This window comes from Rhipicephalus sanguineus, chromosome 8 (genome assembly GCF_013339695.2).
Source record: "Rhipicephalus sanguineus isolate Rsan-2018 chromosome 8, BIME_Rsan_1.4, whole genome shotgun sequence".
Taxonomy (NCBI): domain Eukaryota; kingdom Metazoa; phylum Arthropoda; class Arachnida; order Ixodida; family Ixodidae; genus Rhipicephalus; species Rhipicephalus sanguineus.
Genome location: NC_051183.1, coordinates 99275729 through 99292268, shown reverse-complemented (window position 1 = coordinate 99292268; position 16540 = coordinate 99275729). Strand labels below are relative to the sequence as shown.

The 16540-nt window shown below is 50.6% G+C and overlaps 1 long non-coding RNA gene across 1 annotated transcript; it reads left to right on the top strand.

Moving 5' to 3' along the window:
• Positions 1–9948: 9948 nt before the first annotated feature.
• On the top strand, positions 9949–15074 carry LOC119402246 (uncharacterized). The gene is made up of 2 exons (XR_005185696.2): positions 9949–10170; positions 14481–15074. It is a non-coding gene; the product is annotated as an uncharacterized LOC119402246 (long non-coding RNA).
• Positions 15075–16540: the final 1466 nt, after the last annotated feature.

Genomic DNA, 16540 nt, shown 5'->3' with positions numbered 1-16540 from the left:
CCTCTTTTTTTATGAAATACTGATGCTAAAAAAAAAAGGAAAACCCTATGCTATACAGGAATGGCCGTCTTCTCTACCGCGCATAAAGGTCGGTCCGTACGTTATTGCAACCATTGGAGGGCGTGTCAATGCGAGCCTTGATACACCCATAACGGCATCATATTGTATCCTCAGGAATGCCGGCAGTGGGATTCGATCCACAAGTCTTTCCGGCACAAATTACGTTTTAGCCACGGTAACCGCATCACTGTGTGGCTTTTCTTTTTCTCATCCAGACAGCCAGCAGGATTCGAACCAGCGCCCCTTGTGCTGTGAGCCGAATGCTTTACCATATAGGCTACAACTACGGCACGGGAAACAGCGTTTAGAACTTGCTCTGCACATTATTCTAGCGCATACATGAAAATTAAACGCTGCGCTTCCCTGTCCGTCCAAATTTAGAGCTTCGCAAATAAAATATCGCGTTATTTGTGACCAGAACGGTATGTATATAGCGTCCGCAAATGTGTAGTTTCTAGATTTTTCAGAGTTTCGTCGCACTTTAAGGAAACCAATCTTAGGGTAGAAGAATGTAGGAGTTGTCCAGCTACTTCACAGCAAATAAGTTCTGTAGATCGAGCGAAGAAGGACTAGATGAGACATGTAAATGCAGGACAAGCGCTCACTTTCAACTTAATTTTTCATCTCAAGATAGGTCATGTATATGATGTAGAAGCCATGCCCTCACTGCCTGACTTGATAGAACCACGTGATGCGTACTAGCGATGCGCGTCTCCCATCTTGTACCCTTAAAATGTCGCCGCCATCGCGCAGCCATGATTGTCTCGCTCCAAGAAGAACCACACGCTCCCTGGAGTTGTTGCTGACCTGCTTCTCGCTTCCTGCTTGCCCTGCTTTGCGCGCCTTCGGTCGTCGTGCAGGCGTGCGAGCGTTAAGTAAATTACTGTCCGTTGTTCTGTGAAGCCTACTCCATCCTTGGTTTAACTACGGAGTGGATGCAGCAAGCCCAATACCGACGATGTGCGCCGTTACAGTGATGGCGTACTGAAACGACTACCTTAGGCGTGGGCAAAGTTCTCCAGAAGGGGGTGGCGGGTGCGGGGGGGGGGGGGCAATGTTTCATATTAGCGCCCCCTCCCTCCCGCGTTGGACTAGCCTAAAGGACAAAAACATGCTTCACAGCGGATGAAAAAAAAAATCACAGCATATCCACGGAGTGAATTTGATGAGTGGGCGAAGCTGCGGAGGTTCATCGGTAAACCGTGAATCTTCCGTGAATTCTGCCCAGTAGATCATCACCGACGTGAGATCGGGCGCGTTTATACTAAAGGTTCGATGAGTTATGACGACTTGCAGCTCGATCACTTTAATTTTACATGTACGCTGTGAATTTTCATTGTTTAGAAAACCATTGCTTTAGAAAACATCTGGCGTCTTTCGTTAAGCAGCTGGCGTCTTTTCGTTTTGCTTTAGAAACATCTGGCGTTCTTTCGTTTTGCTTTTAGAAAACATCTGGCGTCGTTCGTTGGTTTATTTCATCAATCAACGGCGTTTTGAACAAAATTTTTATTGTTTAATCACGCACAGGAAAAATCTCACCAGGCACTACCTTGGAGGTAAACAATGGCTGCTAATGGGAATGAGAGACAGAAGAAGTCGGCTTTTAGCTAACACTTACACTTCTACTTCTACTAACGTTTCCTACTGGAACATGCCAATGGCTGCTAATGGGGAATGAGAGACCGAAGAATGCGGCTTTTAGTTAACGCGCGCGCTGCGAATGTTTTATTGTTCAACAACGCACAGGAAAAATCTCCCACCGGCACCACCTTGGAGGTCAAGACTGGTGACGCACTACGACTACGAGGGACGAACGGGTGCCGCCTTAAAGGAGCTTCGCCCCTAAAAAGGCGTTTCGGCTCGGAGCCTTGATTACAATGAAAGCGAGGTGTGGAGCGATGTTTATGAAGGGTTTAGATGCGACGTAAGCAGCGGGCGTAGATATGAGAGAGGGACTCGTCATTTGATAAGTTACCAGTACTATCACGTAATGACGCGGATGCACTCACACCCATAAGCCGCGCTATGCGTGTAATACCCATTGCTCAGCATTTCATAAGAACTCACAGCACAGCGATCACCCATACCGACTCCAAGGGTTCTCAACAGCGCTCGGTTCGCGAATACTCGTGCCGTTGTCAGATGGGAAGGAGACGCGGCGCCCGGAGGCGCTTTGTCCCGGAGTTCTACGATACTCATCAACCCATCATCATCCGTACGTCTATCCCGGCACTTCCTCCCCCTCGGGTTGTGGAGGGGAAGGTTTGTTTCGGAAAGACGGTCCCTGCCCGGACAAGGGGGCTACCGCTCGGCGCGAAGCGCCAAACAGACGTAGCCAGTCTCACGGCCCCACGCCAGAGAGACTCGGCCATGGGGCTACAGTTTGGTGCGGCAACTTCAGTCGCCACACACAAAACAGACGTACCCGAGAAATACCGCACGGCTGGGAGCCGGCGGGGTCCTACCCGGACGGGGGGGCCACAGTTCGGCTCGACGAGTCCAATCGTCGCGCACTGAACTGCAACCACATTGGGGCTATCGTTTGGCGCGGCAACCTTGGTCACCGCACCCAAACTAGACGTACCCAGGGAGTACCGCGTGGCCAAAGGCCAGCGGTGTCCTACCCGGACAAGGGGGCCGCCGTTCGTCGCGGCGAACAGAGTCACCGAGCACAGAACGCAAACGACCGACGTGGACCTCGTGGGTGGAGCCCAACAAGGCGACTGGATTACCCGGGCGCATGCAAAGCACGGGTAGGCAACAGCGGAGACCTCGACCGTCATCACCGCGGTGTAGCAACCGAAGTCGCATGCACCCAGACCGGCTCGGGCTGTTGGTTCCGCAAACACAAGTGACTGGCACGCTAGGCCAATTCGGTGTACCTTAAAGGGAGCCATCATTAAAAGGTGATGGTGATCTGCCCTCCTGACTCACTAAAGATGACTGCTGGACGGTGCCAGGTTTCGAGAAACTTCTTAACGCCCAGGCGCTGCCGTTCCCGGTGGAGGACAAACCAGATCTCCTTCCGCACTTTTGCAAGTACTTCGTGAAGACCCGGCCGCCTCCCATCGAAAACGGCAGCGCACCGTGCCACCCAAACTTGGTAAGAGCACTCGACGAGAAGAAGCACGTACTGGTTAACCGCCTGCGCAGGCAGGGGATTCAAGAACCGAACGGTTTCGAATGGAACTCCGGGGTGGCCATACAAGCTAGCTATCCTTTGAAGGAGGGCTGTTGGGAGTGCACACTGAGAGAAGATGTGAACCAAATCCTCCCTACTGCCACAAAACGGACACTTTCCTCTGGTAGGGATTTTCGTGAAGGGCCTGAATGTTATGGGCAGGCACCCTCTTGCCATGCGGTACATGAATGTAGCGCGCTTGGCGTCCAGAAAACTGGCAGTGATTAACTTCCAGTTAGGACTGTGGCGGGAGAGGTCATATCTCACACAGTGGGCCGGGAGGTCCGGCGTGAGTAAGTCGACTAGATCATGGAGCTCGAGAGAATCTAGCTCTATCCCTGGGTTGGCGTCACGGAGACGAGCCAGAGTGGAGGCGGCCCCCGCATAGAAGGGTGAAGGAGTTCCCGCCCGAGGCACTGAGTTAGAAAATGCCTCAGGTGAGAACAGCCGCAGTCGTGTGCTTAGGAAAAACGACGCAAAGCTTCGAGTTAGGAGCATATCCGATTCGAGAGCTACCCGTGTCCATCTAAGATGCAGCGCAGTGGCCACGATGCCCAGGTCGGGAATTCCGAGTCCTCCCTTATTCCTGGGCAACTTGATCACAGGACGCGCCACATACATAGAGGAGCCACTCCATAGGAAACGAAAGAGGAGACCCTCCAAGACTAGCTTGGTTCGGGTTGCAACCGGCATAACGGAAGCTACATAGGTCAGAAAAGAAAAGAGCAGCGATCGAATGATCGTTACTCTGGCCGTCAATGGGCATCCCAAGGCACTGATTTCCTGAATCCTGTCGGTCAGCTTTTGCTTAGCCAGCCTCCAGTTTTCAGTAGTCAGGCCATCCGGTTCGAAATGGAAACCCAGAATACGTAGGCGTTGTTGCACGGGTAGGCCGTGAACAGGACGCGGGCTGGAAGGAGCGGAGTTCAGATACATGACTACACTCTTGGACCTGTTTATCCTGGCTCCGCTCGCCGAGCAGTACCCCTCCATGACGTCCAAGACGGTGCAAACTGTGGCCTCATCAGGGACAACAATGGAGAGGTCATCTGCGTAGGCAAACAGTGCGACAGGAGGGGAACCTGGTGGAAGGGGAAATCGACCGATGCTGTTGTCACTGGAAAGCCTCTGCAGAAGCGGCTCGAACGCAAGCACATAGAGGGCAGGCGAGAGCGGGTCCCCCTGCCTAACTCCACGACCTACGTCGAAAGGCTCCGAGATGCGATCCTGTATTACAACAGCCGAGCTGGGACGAGAATAGAGAGCCCTAACCATACTGATAAACTGGCCGCTGAAGCCGGCCTCTCTTAAAACCTTGAAAAGGTACCTGTGACTGATAACGTCAAACGCCTTTTCTTGATCGAATGAGCAGAGAATGCCGCTGAGATTCCGTGCATTCGCCCATTCGATCAGGTCCCTGATAGCAAAGCCATGAAGCTGGCAGGACCGCCCTGGAACACAACATGCCTGGTACGGACCCAAAACCGTGCTTAGCACTGGAGTGAGTCGTACGGACAGGCACTTGGCTATGAGCTTGTAATCGCAGTTCAGAAGGGTGATGGGCCGCCAGGCTCTCAGGTCAGTGCGTCTCGACTCGTCCTTGCACAGGAGAGTGATGAGCCCTTCCCTTTGAGTTGCTGACAGTGTTCCCTCACGGAGAAGCCTGTTTACAAGAGTGGTAAAAGGCTTCCCCAAAACCTTCCAAAACTTGACGTAAAATTCAACGGTCAAGCCATCCGAGCCTGGGCTGCGATTGCGCTTCATAGATTTGAGGGCTGCAAGAAGCTCCTCCTCAACAAGTGGGGAGTCGCAGATATCGACCTGTTCATAGGACTTGACGAAGGGAAACGAGTACGGGGAGGAAGGTGGTTTGGCATAAAGGTTCTTGTAGAACTGCCTCGCCAGCTCCAAAACTCCGTCCTGCGTTTCAACAAGATTGCCAGTACTTGGATCTGTGAGAGAGGTCATAACCGCTCTCTTTCGAGCTAAGTGCCTACGAAGGACGTTCCTGCTACACCATGCCTCCATTTCCCACTGCTCAGCACGCGCTGTGGCTCGCAAGCGGTCCCAGCGTCGCTGAAGCAGGACTCTAAGTTCTTTGCGAAGCGAAGTCAGAGCCGCGGTTACTCCGGGGCCACCGGACAGCGGCTTTGAGAGCAGGAGGATAGCGTCTGAGACGATTTTGATCTCAGCACGCTCCTCGCATGCCCGCCGCTTGCCCCACTCCCGAAAGCACTCCGCGACACTGGCCTTCACTGCATCCCATTCGCTGCCGCCTAAGTCCTGTCCGCCAAGCAGCGAACGGCAAAGAAGCCCAGCAACATCTTTAGCGGCTTCTTCATCTTTTAAGAGCCGTGGGTTCAGACGCCACGGTCTCTTGCCCTGTGCTACGAGGTTGGAATCGGCGAATCTCAAAGCAAGGAGGCAATGGTCACTCAAAGCGGAAGAACACAACCAGGAGGAGTGCATGCTGGGAACGAGGGATGGCGAGACATAAAAGCGGTCGATCCTTGATCGGCTGCCCCTCCCTGTCCATGTCATTCCTGACTGTACAGGGCGAAGGGTGCGCCAGGCATCGACCAGTCCAAGCTCATCAACAAGCTCCCGCAGCTCTAAGTCGCCTTTCCTGTCTCTATACTTTGGATTTCCCTTAAGGGATACGCGATCCACTTGTTCAAGAACACAGTTAAAATCACCGACTAAAATAACTCGAGAAGGGCCGACCAAATACGGATCCAACGAGGAAAAGAAATCCTTTTGTTCCTTCCTCTGAGTGGGAGCATAAATATTGACAATCCGAATACCAGAGTCAAGATCTACTGACAGGACACGGCCTTCCGAATCCCTGGCGTGGCGCAGCACAGAGCCGGTGAATCGTGGCATCAAGATGATGGCAACTCCCCGACAATGTGCCGCGCCATAACTCCAGAAGGATTTGGTGCCAAACTGTCTGTCAAAGTTGTAAATCTGACCCAGTCTAGACACGAATGTTTCCTGTAAAACGAGGATGTCTATTTTTCGAGACCGAGCTAAGTGAATAACCTCAGCTTGTTTAGCTGCTCGAGAAATTCCGCGACAATTGAAAGTAGCTATAGTTAAAGAAGGAGTAGCCATGATGAAGGAAAAAGGGGGGAACAAGGCTAAGGACAAGAAGGGACTAGGGGGAACTAGAAAACAAGAAAAAAGGGGGGAGAGAATGGGGAAGGCTAGTACACAAAAATACTAGCCCCACTGAAAGCTACCTGTGGAAGGCTACTGAGAACTCTCCTCGTCAGAGGAGGAGTCCTCGTGTGTGGACGAGTACACTCGGTCAGACAAGGGTGAACAATCACCATCGCAAGTGCCTAGACCGCAGTAGGGGCAAGAAGAAGAGAAGAGGCTCGTCTCACCCTCGGTACTGTCCTTGACGGTGGACTGCGTTGACTCCGAGTCCGAATCCGCCGCTGCGGTGCGCTTCACGCCAGGCAGGCCCTCCTCCGAGCCACCGGGTCCGCCGCACGCAGCCTCCGCCGGCCGCTCGTCAGAAGAGTCGCTGGACCGCGCCCGGCGCCTCTTTCCTCGAACCAGCCTCCACGGCTCCGCATCCATGGTCTCCCCCTGGTCCTCCTCGGCTGCAGGCGCGTCAGCAGGAACTGCAGGCACGTCGGCAGGCGCCGCAGGCACGTCCGTGGAAGCGGCCGGCGGCGGCAAGGCGGCGGAAGGGTCGGAAGCCTCGGCTAACTCCGGCCTCGTACCCTGCTCGCCCCCTCCGGGAGCCTCTGCACGAACTGGCTCCGTCTCTGGCAGGGGGGAGCCCTCGGGACCCTTCGAAGGTGCCTCCTGGCCTTCAGCTGCACCGCTCGTCACCTGTGAGGAAGAAACACGAGCAGGAGCACGCGCAGCAACGGACGAATATGTGCGCACCTTGCAGGCAGACAAAGCATGGTCGTCGCCACAGCGCTTGCATACCGCTTCGCAACGGGCATGCCCGAACTCAGCGCAACGCTCGCACTGTGGGACCTTGCAGTCAGCCGCGTGGTGCCCCGGAAAAAAGCACCTGCGACACAGGCGAACCACACCATCGTACTCGCACTGCACGATCCTGCTCCCCACCGGAAGAAGGTTGGGAACGGGTCGCGCCATCTCGACACGTACGCGTCGGTTGCCCGTGAGGACAGTCTTAAATTCCGGAACGTGTTCGTAGTCCATACCAAGCACCTTGCCGTACGCCGCTAACCCGTTAAGGAGCGCGCTGTCACTGGCATCGGCTGGATAGCCCAACACGCGCACAGTCTTCACACGAACGCCACGGTACTCGAACTTAACTTCCGCATTGCGAACCTTGACGACAGACTGGTCGAGAAATCGCTCAACTGCCGCCATGGTCGCAAAGGTAACTTCAAATCTGCCGGCGCCAAAGTCTTGAACACACTTGAGCTCGTTTGGCGAGAACCGCTTCACGAGCTCCTTGCAGATATCAACGTTGGTCGTGCCCTTAGGAACACGACCGTAGAACGTCAGCGGCCGAAGCTGCTGAGGGGCCGCCATCGCGGTAGAGACCACGAGGCGGCAGCGGCGGACTAGCTAGCCTACCCTCGAAAAAACTGAGGTTAAAGCTAGCCTATCCTGAAAAAGAAAAAAGCGTCAGAAAAGAGGAAAAACCTCACCGAAAACCTGCGAGAAACAGGCGAAAATCCGTCGCGGAAGGTCGCCGGGTTACCGCATGAGATCGCGAAGTTCCTCCTTCCTGAAAAAAGAAGTCCGCTACTCACACCACGCAGGAACAAACAGCGCTACACCCGCGAGAGCAGGGCCATGGCGCGTCCGATCACAACGAGTGCTGGAACGACTCGTCATCGCAATATGGGTATGACACTTCGGCTCCCCGGCCGTGGTCAACTAAATATGAAGTGAGTTTCGTGACCTCAACGGCAGAAATACCCAAGGTAATGCAAGTGAGACGGGTAAATGAATATAAACTGTTGCAGTAACCACAGAAGAAAAAACATGATCGCCGAGACCGTACGGTTTGTTTTTTCTCGAGACGTCAGCCTTTATGTCAAAAACTGAAGTGGGAGGGTATCATAACGCACAAACATCAATAAAACACGAATAATCGCAATGCTGTTTGCGACGACGAGCTGCAGTCGGAACGAAGAGGACGAGGAGGCAGGAAAGGACATAACGCCGCAGGTGAAAAGGGGGGGATCTAACTGAACGTATTACTTGAAGCCATGGAGGAAGGAATACTAAGGAGAGGCCCTGACGTCACATTCGTGAAGCCTCCACATCGCAAACACCCGCATCGCCTCCTAGCGAAGGCGCAGCGAAACATTTCGCGACTTCCGCCGCGACGTTTGCAAGCGCATGCGCGCATCGCGAAACTTTGCAGCCTTTTTGTTTGTTTTTTGTTTTTCGCCGTGCAAGCGGTGCAGTCGATTCACGTATGCCTCTTGGTGTGTGTTCTTTAGGAAAGCTACGCAATGCCCAGCTGTTGCGTATACCCGGTGCAAATCGCGTGCACTGCGGACAGTACCGGGTGTCACTTTTCATGTGTACGTATACGTTCGCTTCATTGCTGATCACTAAGGTATGGTATTTGCGTGCGAAGCTCTCGGATGTGCGCTCTGTTGCTTGTTACTCGTTCTGTCAACTCAAAACTCATGTGAACTTTTGTTTTTGGCGTCTGACGCGCCGTACATAACGTGCGCTGAAGGCATCGTACGTTTTAGAGGCTGTGTCGTTCAACGAAAGGGCAATAAACTTTTGTTGTTATTATCGGACTACGTGACGTATGTATTGTTCGGTGTGCGCTCGATCGCTGCGTGCTTGTGTTGTGTGCGCACTGGAATTACGAACTTTACGTGCACGATCGCCTATACAATACAGCGGTGTCCTCTTTTCGACGTGGAGTTACGTCAACTATAGATTGGAGTTGCGCCGCAACCGCTAATCGGGCAATAGATCAGGAAATCGGGCTACGAGAAAGGAAAAGAGATATCTAACGCCCTGTAGAACGCGTAAGTCACTGCTAGGTGAGTTCGAATACGATGATGCAGGGGCTAAACGTTTTTGATCACGGCACGTACCGGTATTCTGTACTGTTGCACAAAAACGCTCCACGAAGAATTTCAGCACGCAGCGCTCGGGCCTGCCACGCACGGACAGCCTGGTAAACGTCTGCTTGCAACATTTTACTGTGTGCGAACCGCACAATACGCGCTAAATTTACGCCGGGACTACAAATCTGCGCAGAACCTAACCACCGCGGAGGGCACGCCGCGGGGCGTCTGCTGTTTTGTTTGCCCCATACCGGTTTGTTTGCCCCATAAATCTGACGTCACTTCCGCCACACTTTTCGCAATGCATTGAAATACGATAGGGCCTCTCCTTAGTTTTCCTTCCTCCATGCTTGAAGCCCCTGGTAAGTTTGACTGCACGTTCCTCCATGTTTGACTGGTTAATTTGTAAGAAACTCTATGATTTGTAGCGTCTTCATTCACTTCTCCGCTTTTCACAGCATAGCCATGCATGCACACTGAAAAAAAAAACAAAAAAAAAAACGAGAAATGCTTCGCACGGAAAGATTTCGAATCGGGTAAACAAAACTTTTTTTCCAGAATGGGCAAGTCGACAACGTGTACGCATAAATATATGGCTTTTATTCGGCTTCGGGATCTGAAAATTTTTGGCGACAGCCAATCCAAAGCCAGAGCGGCGCTGGCGCTCCTTTGGGGGAGCGCATCGACGCATCGCAGTCTATGCGAAGCAGCTGAGCGCGTTTATATTTTGCCATGTGTTAATCGCATTCCATCGCCTTGTAACACAAGGGGCAGGTAAAGGTAAGCCGCGCCTCCGCGTGCAATCAGATGGGCAACTCTTTAAAGCCACACATCCAAAATGCCGGCAAGACTGGGGTGTGTACGCTGCCCAACAGCAACCTCAAGGAGGTGAGTGGTAACGTCACTCGAATCGCACGATCCGAGTGTTTTTTATTGAGAAAGGCTTGCTCGCGATGCTTGAATGGGAAGCACGGTGCCATATGTGGTTTAGAATATGTGGTTTAGAGCTAGTTGGTACGTATTCGTGATAAAAGACTGGGCGTGCGAGCACGGACACAAGAGAGAAGTCAAGGCGATTGTGGTGCCGTCACTTGTCTCTTGTATCCGTGTTTGCGCGCCCTGTCTTTTTAACATGAATACCTGCCAACTGTCGCAGCTCTCTGTTATTCTAAGCTCGGCGGTTGTTGTGTCTCGACTTCTCTCTCGTGTCTGTCTTCTGGTCTAACCATGTTTTTACTGGCAGGATATTAGTATGAAATTTAAAGGAAGGCACGATATAACTGTAGATGGAACGCGCATCCTTTTAACACGCTTCAACCCGTCATTTCCTGGACCTCCTATGTTAACAACTCTGTATACTGGTACCGGTAACATTACATCAACTAAGTCTTTATACAATTTTTTCCGGGTAATTTTAGACAAATAGTCCAAGACAACCGTGCGTGTAATACACGAAACGACATAACCACCTCACGCATGTATGCCCAGTCACACTTTTCCCACCGTACTTGCAGCACTAAATGACGAATTCTGGCAGAGCACTTGCCAGCCGTACCTGTATGACCATAAGCGCGCGCAGGGTTCCCCTTCAGGGGGGGCGAAGGTTCGTCGCAGCGCCCCCCTCCCTATTATGTCAATGTATGCGGCTGCCTTTGCGCCCCTCTTCTCGCCCCCCCCCTACAATGTATAGGGCTGACTTTGCGCCCCCCTTCTCGCCCCCTTGCCCCCCCCCCCCCCCTATGCCTATGTGTATGATTGTGCGTAAGAAATCATCGACTCGAATAACATCCTGGACGCTTTCTCGATCATCACAGAATACAGCTAGCTATGTCGTCCGCGTGGGCTAATACTATCACTTCGGTCATTTGCAGTCTGAACCCTCTAATATTTTCGATATTGACAACAGCCAAGCAAAAGGGCTCAAGGTATAATGCAAAAAGTAGAGGGCTTAGTGGACGCCCTTGATTGAACAGGGATTCTTTCACTCAGGGTTTTATTAATTATAACCTGTATCGTACAGTCCTAATATGCCGTTTTACCACCTTGCTTAATAACATCACCAACGTTACCATGATTAACAGGGTCGTAGCGAAGGGGGGGGGGGTTCAGCCCCCCCCCCCCCGAAATTTTTCAATTTTGCTTGCGTATATATATACACACGCACACATACAAACGCACGCACGAACATACATAAAGTATGGTTGCCCCCCCCCCCCTAAGAAAAATTTCTGGCTACGCCCCTGATGATAAAGTATTACAAACAGCACTTCGTGCGACACTCTGTCGAAGGCCTTCGCTAAATCTGATTCCTTCCATGGCGACTCGGCTATGGAAAGCAGACACTATACGTGCTACATGAGCGTTTGTGCAGATGGCACGCCCTTTAATGCCACATGTTTGATGTGGCCTAATCAAGTCTTTGATCGCAGCTTGTAATCTCTTCCCTAGAATCTTCATTAACACTTTGTAATCAAAATTGGTGAGACCCTATATATGAGCTTACCGACAGTAACTTCTCTCGATCCTCTGTTTTCGGAATTAAAACCATGTGGGAAGATCGAAAAGACGGCGGCAGTTGCTGTTTCTTGTATGCCTCCTCGACAGGGGCGTAGCCAGGGGGGCGGGGGGGTTCAAACCCCCCAAAATTTTTCAGTTTTGCTTGCATATATATACACACGCACATACAAACGCACGCACGAACATATATAAAGTATGGTTGAACCCCCCCCCCCTCCCGAAAATAATTTCTGGCTACGCCCCTGCTCCTCGAATACATGATATAATATCTTGGACACTCCAGGTGCGAAAGTCTCATAAAATTAAGCTCCCAATTCACCCGGTCCCGGCGCCTTTCCTACCGCCACATCTTCTATCGCGAGTTCAATTTCTCGCCTGCTTATCTTCTCTTCTAGTCTCTCTTTTTCCTCTTTATCTAGCCGTGGCACGACCTTCAGTTTAATTGAAGACCCATATCTATACTGTTCTCTTGTCACCAAATATTTCGCGGCAATCAGGGGCGTAGCCAGGGGGGGGGGGCTGGGGGGGTTCAAACCCCCCCCCCCCCGAATTTTTTCAGTTTTGCTTGCGTATATATACACGCGCACATACAAACGCACGCACGAACATACATAAAGTATGGTTGAACCCCCCCCCCCGAAAAAAATTTCTCGCTACGCCCCTGGCGGCAATACTCTTGAAACGCGTGTTTTATCATTTTACTCTCTGAAGTTATCAACCGTATCAATTACTTGAATTTCATTCTTCACTTCGAAATGCCCGCCTAAAACCATATAGGAAACTAGCGCCCTACAGCGGGGGAGCGCCTAAGTGCACGTGCACTCAAGCTTTGGTGTCGTTGAAAAAGCTAGCGCAGTCTTCAAATCGGGGCCCCGCGCGCGGTGAAGAATGGAACAATGTGGGTGCTTCGGTACGTTAAGGGACTATACACGCGCTATCCACACACCCGCTCCGCACGTGGCAGGACACCTGCCGCCCGCAAGAGGAGGAGGAAAAACCGGAACGCCGCCAATCGTCGCACACGGGGTACCGGTTTTTCCTCCTCCGTTTGCGGGCGGCAGGTGTCCCGCCACGTGCGGAGCGGGTGTGCGGATAGCGCGTGTATAGCCCCTAAGCCTGTCCAGAGGGCCCGGGCCGTCGCCGAAGGACTCTGCCTACCGGCCCCGACCTGGGTGGAGCCGCCGGATTGATTGGCGGGGCCTCCAGCACCGCTTTCTTTCTCCTCGGGACCTGAATAAAGTTCATACTCACTCACTTGGCCTAAGCAGCCAGAACAACCGCGGCCTCGATCTACGTCATACCAGTGGCGATGTCGCGAGGTGCTGCCAACCCAGATGAGCACTCACGCATAATTTGTAACCAAATAAAAATAGCTTAAAGCTATAACATCCGCCACTAATACTCGGTCAAAGTGCCCACGTATACAGGGCAATCAAACAACACAAACATCCTGAGGTTTCAATTTTGGTGTCAGGGGTCCTTTGAAAAATCCTATAAAAGCAAACGAAGTTTGACTAAGCAGTCAGTTTCTTAACCGACAAGATGCTTTTAACGCTAATAACTATGCATGAAATAATAACTATGCATGAAAATTGCATTTTTTTTTTGCATCGCATCCATCGGTTTCTTGCTCAGGACACGCGCAGATCTTACGCTCGGACACCGCATCTTCAGTGCAGCGTGAACTCAACAGGAAGGCGAACACTAAGTTGCGAGAACAGTCCGATTCACGCTGTCAGAAATTTAAATCGGAACATATACACCACCGCATTTTAGATTTAATTATTGCGCAACTTTTACGAACGCCATGAACCTGTATTTGCTCAGCATTTCCAATCATTTCTTTCGAGTGCCGACTGTCATTTCAAACTCGAAAGGTGCGTGAGCTGTCGCACGCGATGGGTCATCGCCGAGATAAGCAGTACGGCAATGAATTTCATGGGCGCGCGTGAGAACGCAGCCACGAGCGAGACGTGGCGAAAACGGACCTGCCAAGTTTGTGTATTCAAAATAACTTTTGCTGCGCTTCTTGACGATAAAGGCGAGGCCTTTGGAAATCTTGTTGAATTTTTCGATTTTTTTAAGTTTCCTCGAGTTTCGATAAAATTGATTTTTTTCACCACTTTTGGCCAAGATGGCAAGACTCACCATTTCTGGCCAAAATGGTCAGTCTATAACCTTTGCAGATCTTGAATTTTTCCATGTTTTGAGGCTTCCTCGCATCACGATGAAATTTTTTTTACCATTTTTGGACAAAATGGAAGGCTATGAAAATTTTAGATTTTTGATATTCTAAATAATCATCCGATTTGGATCAAATAATTTTTGGGGCAATTTATAACCAAAAGTGTAAGAAAATCTTGAATTTGCAAATCTTAAGTTTTTAGGTTTTTCGAAGTTTCCTCGCATTTTGTATGTCATGATTATTGCTAGGGGACAGAGACACACTCCAGAGTCAAACTGCTTTTAGTGTGTACACTGTAGTGCATCGTCGGCACTGATACATACAAGTGTGTTAAGGTGTTTCCAGCATTAACAGTTTTAAATTACTGTAAAAAATGGCTTTAGCAGTTGGTACAGCACACCACATTTTAAGCAATCGTTATCAATCGCCTCCAAGCAATCGTTATCCTGCGTGAATTTCCCTCCTTTAAATCTGTGCCCGCTGTGCTTTCTTTCAGCTCACAGGCGTTATGACTGTTCCAGCCTTGAAGAAGACAAGTCCACTTGAAACGTCGGCTCGAGCACCCACCCCCTGTTTACGGATTTTTTCATCGCAAGCCTCCATCTTTCACTTCCTGCCGTTTTTTTAACAAAGTACCAAGCGCAGAGCTATGAAGAATAGAAATGCACGGAAGATAGATGGCAATTACTGAAGATAATACACGCCTTAGGATATCTTCTTACAGGGTATAGAAACAGACACAAACCAACTGTTATTTTTCGAGTCTCATTTTATTCAAACGTGGATAAAGGTGTTTACAGGAAAAAGTCAATAGCTCTATAAGCCCCTTGGCCTTAATTACAGAACATTTTTGCTGCTGCCACTGACACTTCCTAAACAAATGGAAAGCAAAGTCGCAGCAATGTTACAAGCAGGCACAGCTCCTGTACAGATCTGTGCAATGCAAAAAAAAAAGAAAGTTTACAACAGAGAATGGTCGGAAAGCATCAGAACATCAGCCATGAGAGTTCTATAGAACGAGAGCTATATATATATAACTGTTCCAGCAAAAAAATATATTTCTTGGAAAACGGGGGGAAAAAAAAAACAACAGCAGTGTGTAAAGCGTTCACACGACAAACCGCGCGCAGCTGCTCATTTGTTTGCACGTTACTAAGTTGTATAAGCTGCCAGCCGCAAAATATCCGCTGCTTGGGCAGAAACCACAGTGCAGTGGGGAAAGAAAACATGGCCTAACAAACTCTTTTTTTTTTTTCCTCACACAAGCCTCATCAAGCATACACATACACACACATACACACTTTGTGCAAAATGGGCAGGTTCTGCTCTCTTCAATATTACGCTAAAAACATGTTTGCTAGCTCAACTCCCTACTGGCGAAGCGAGAGGCCATTGTGCATGCATCGACGACGAATATGTTTCCTAGTGGAGGGTCACGTGGGCAGACCAAAATCTGGAGACTAATGCCAGAAAGCAACGTGGCATCGAACAACCTAGCTTGCTCCGCAGGCAAGCACGCATTGGCTAAGGAGTACTGGCCACTCCGGATACTTTATACAACCTATGGGCAAGTGCAAAGCGCACACATCGAAGCAGGACGTACCTTTGATCAAGGCTCGCGAAAGCTACGCGGGTGGCTGTGCAACGTCGGGACCTTACGTATATGTACAAAGTCCTACGTGATTCATCTCACGGAACGATGTTGAGTACATGCGTCAGCAGTAGCGGGTGTAAGCTGCACTGCAATGTCTGCGGCAAGTCGCCTCTCTCGATCTGGTTGGATGCTCTGGCGTTGAAAGCGTATCACACTTGTTGGTGCGAAATACAACCATGGGCGAAGCAGTGGGAAATGTCCATCGTTCATGTAGCCCTAAGGAACACTGTGTCACTCGTCTGTGACATAAAGCCAGTGACTGTCACGCATGAATGCAACACTGACAATCTCGTGGTACAGTAGAAACAGCAAAGAACACTGTTGTCTTACAGGTTTCACGACATGTCAGCAACACTTGTGCACTGCTGATAAAGCATATATACGTCCTTCAAGCTGATCCAACACTCACCCGCATTAAAGTCACATTTTCGAGGTTTCGCTGCAGTTCGCAATTCCTTGAACGCGTCAGTCGCAAAACTTGTTTCAAAACAGACGTGAGAAAAACTTGCGGTCCAGAAACGACACCGCTTGCGCATTCCCTTCAGTTTAAAACATTTCAGCACAGCTTCACATGCTGTCTAGCTGTCACGTTACGTCATTCGCACCATGCACGAAAGAATGGCATCTGGCAACAGTGGTAATAACATGCCGAGACGTTGCCATTCGCTGCCCGTTTAGATCAGTGGTGTGCTCGCAAACAGTGCAGCAGTGATTTTTTTGACAGGTTTCTAAACTAGCACGTGCATTGAGAGTGGGCGATTGTTGGATGGGACGCATGGTGTGTTATTGCGCATGTGTGGCATGGTGTATATATTGCGGTGGATTTGTAAGAATAAAATTAGTTGCGAGTTGACGCTCTTTCCTTTTGCCTACTTTCCTCAGTGGTGTGCGTCGTCGAATTT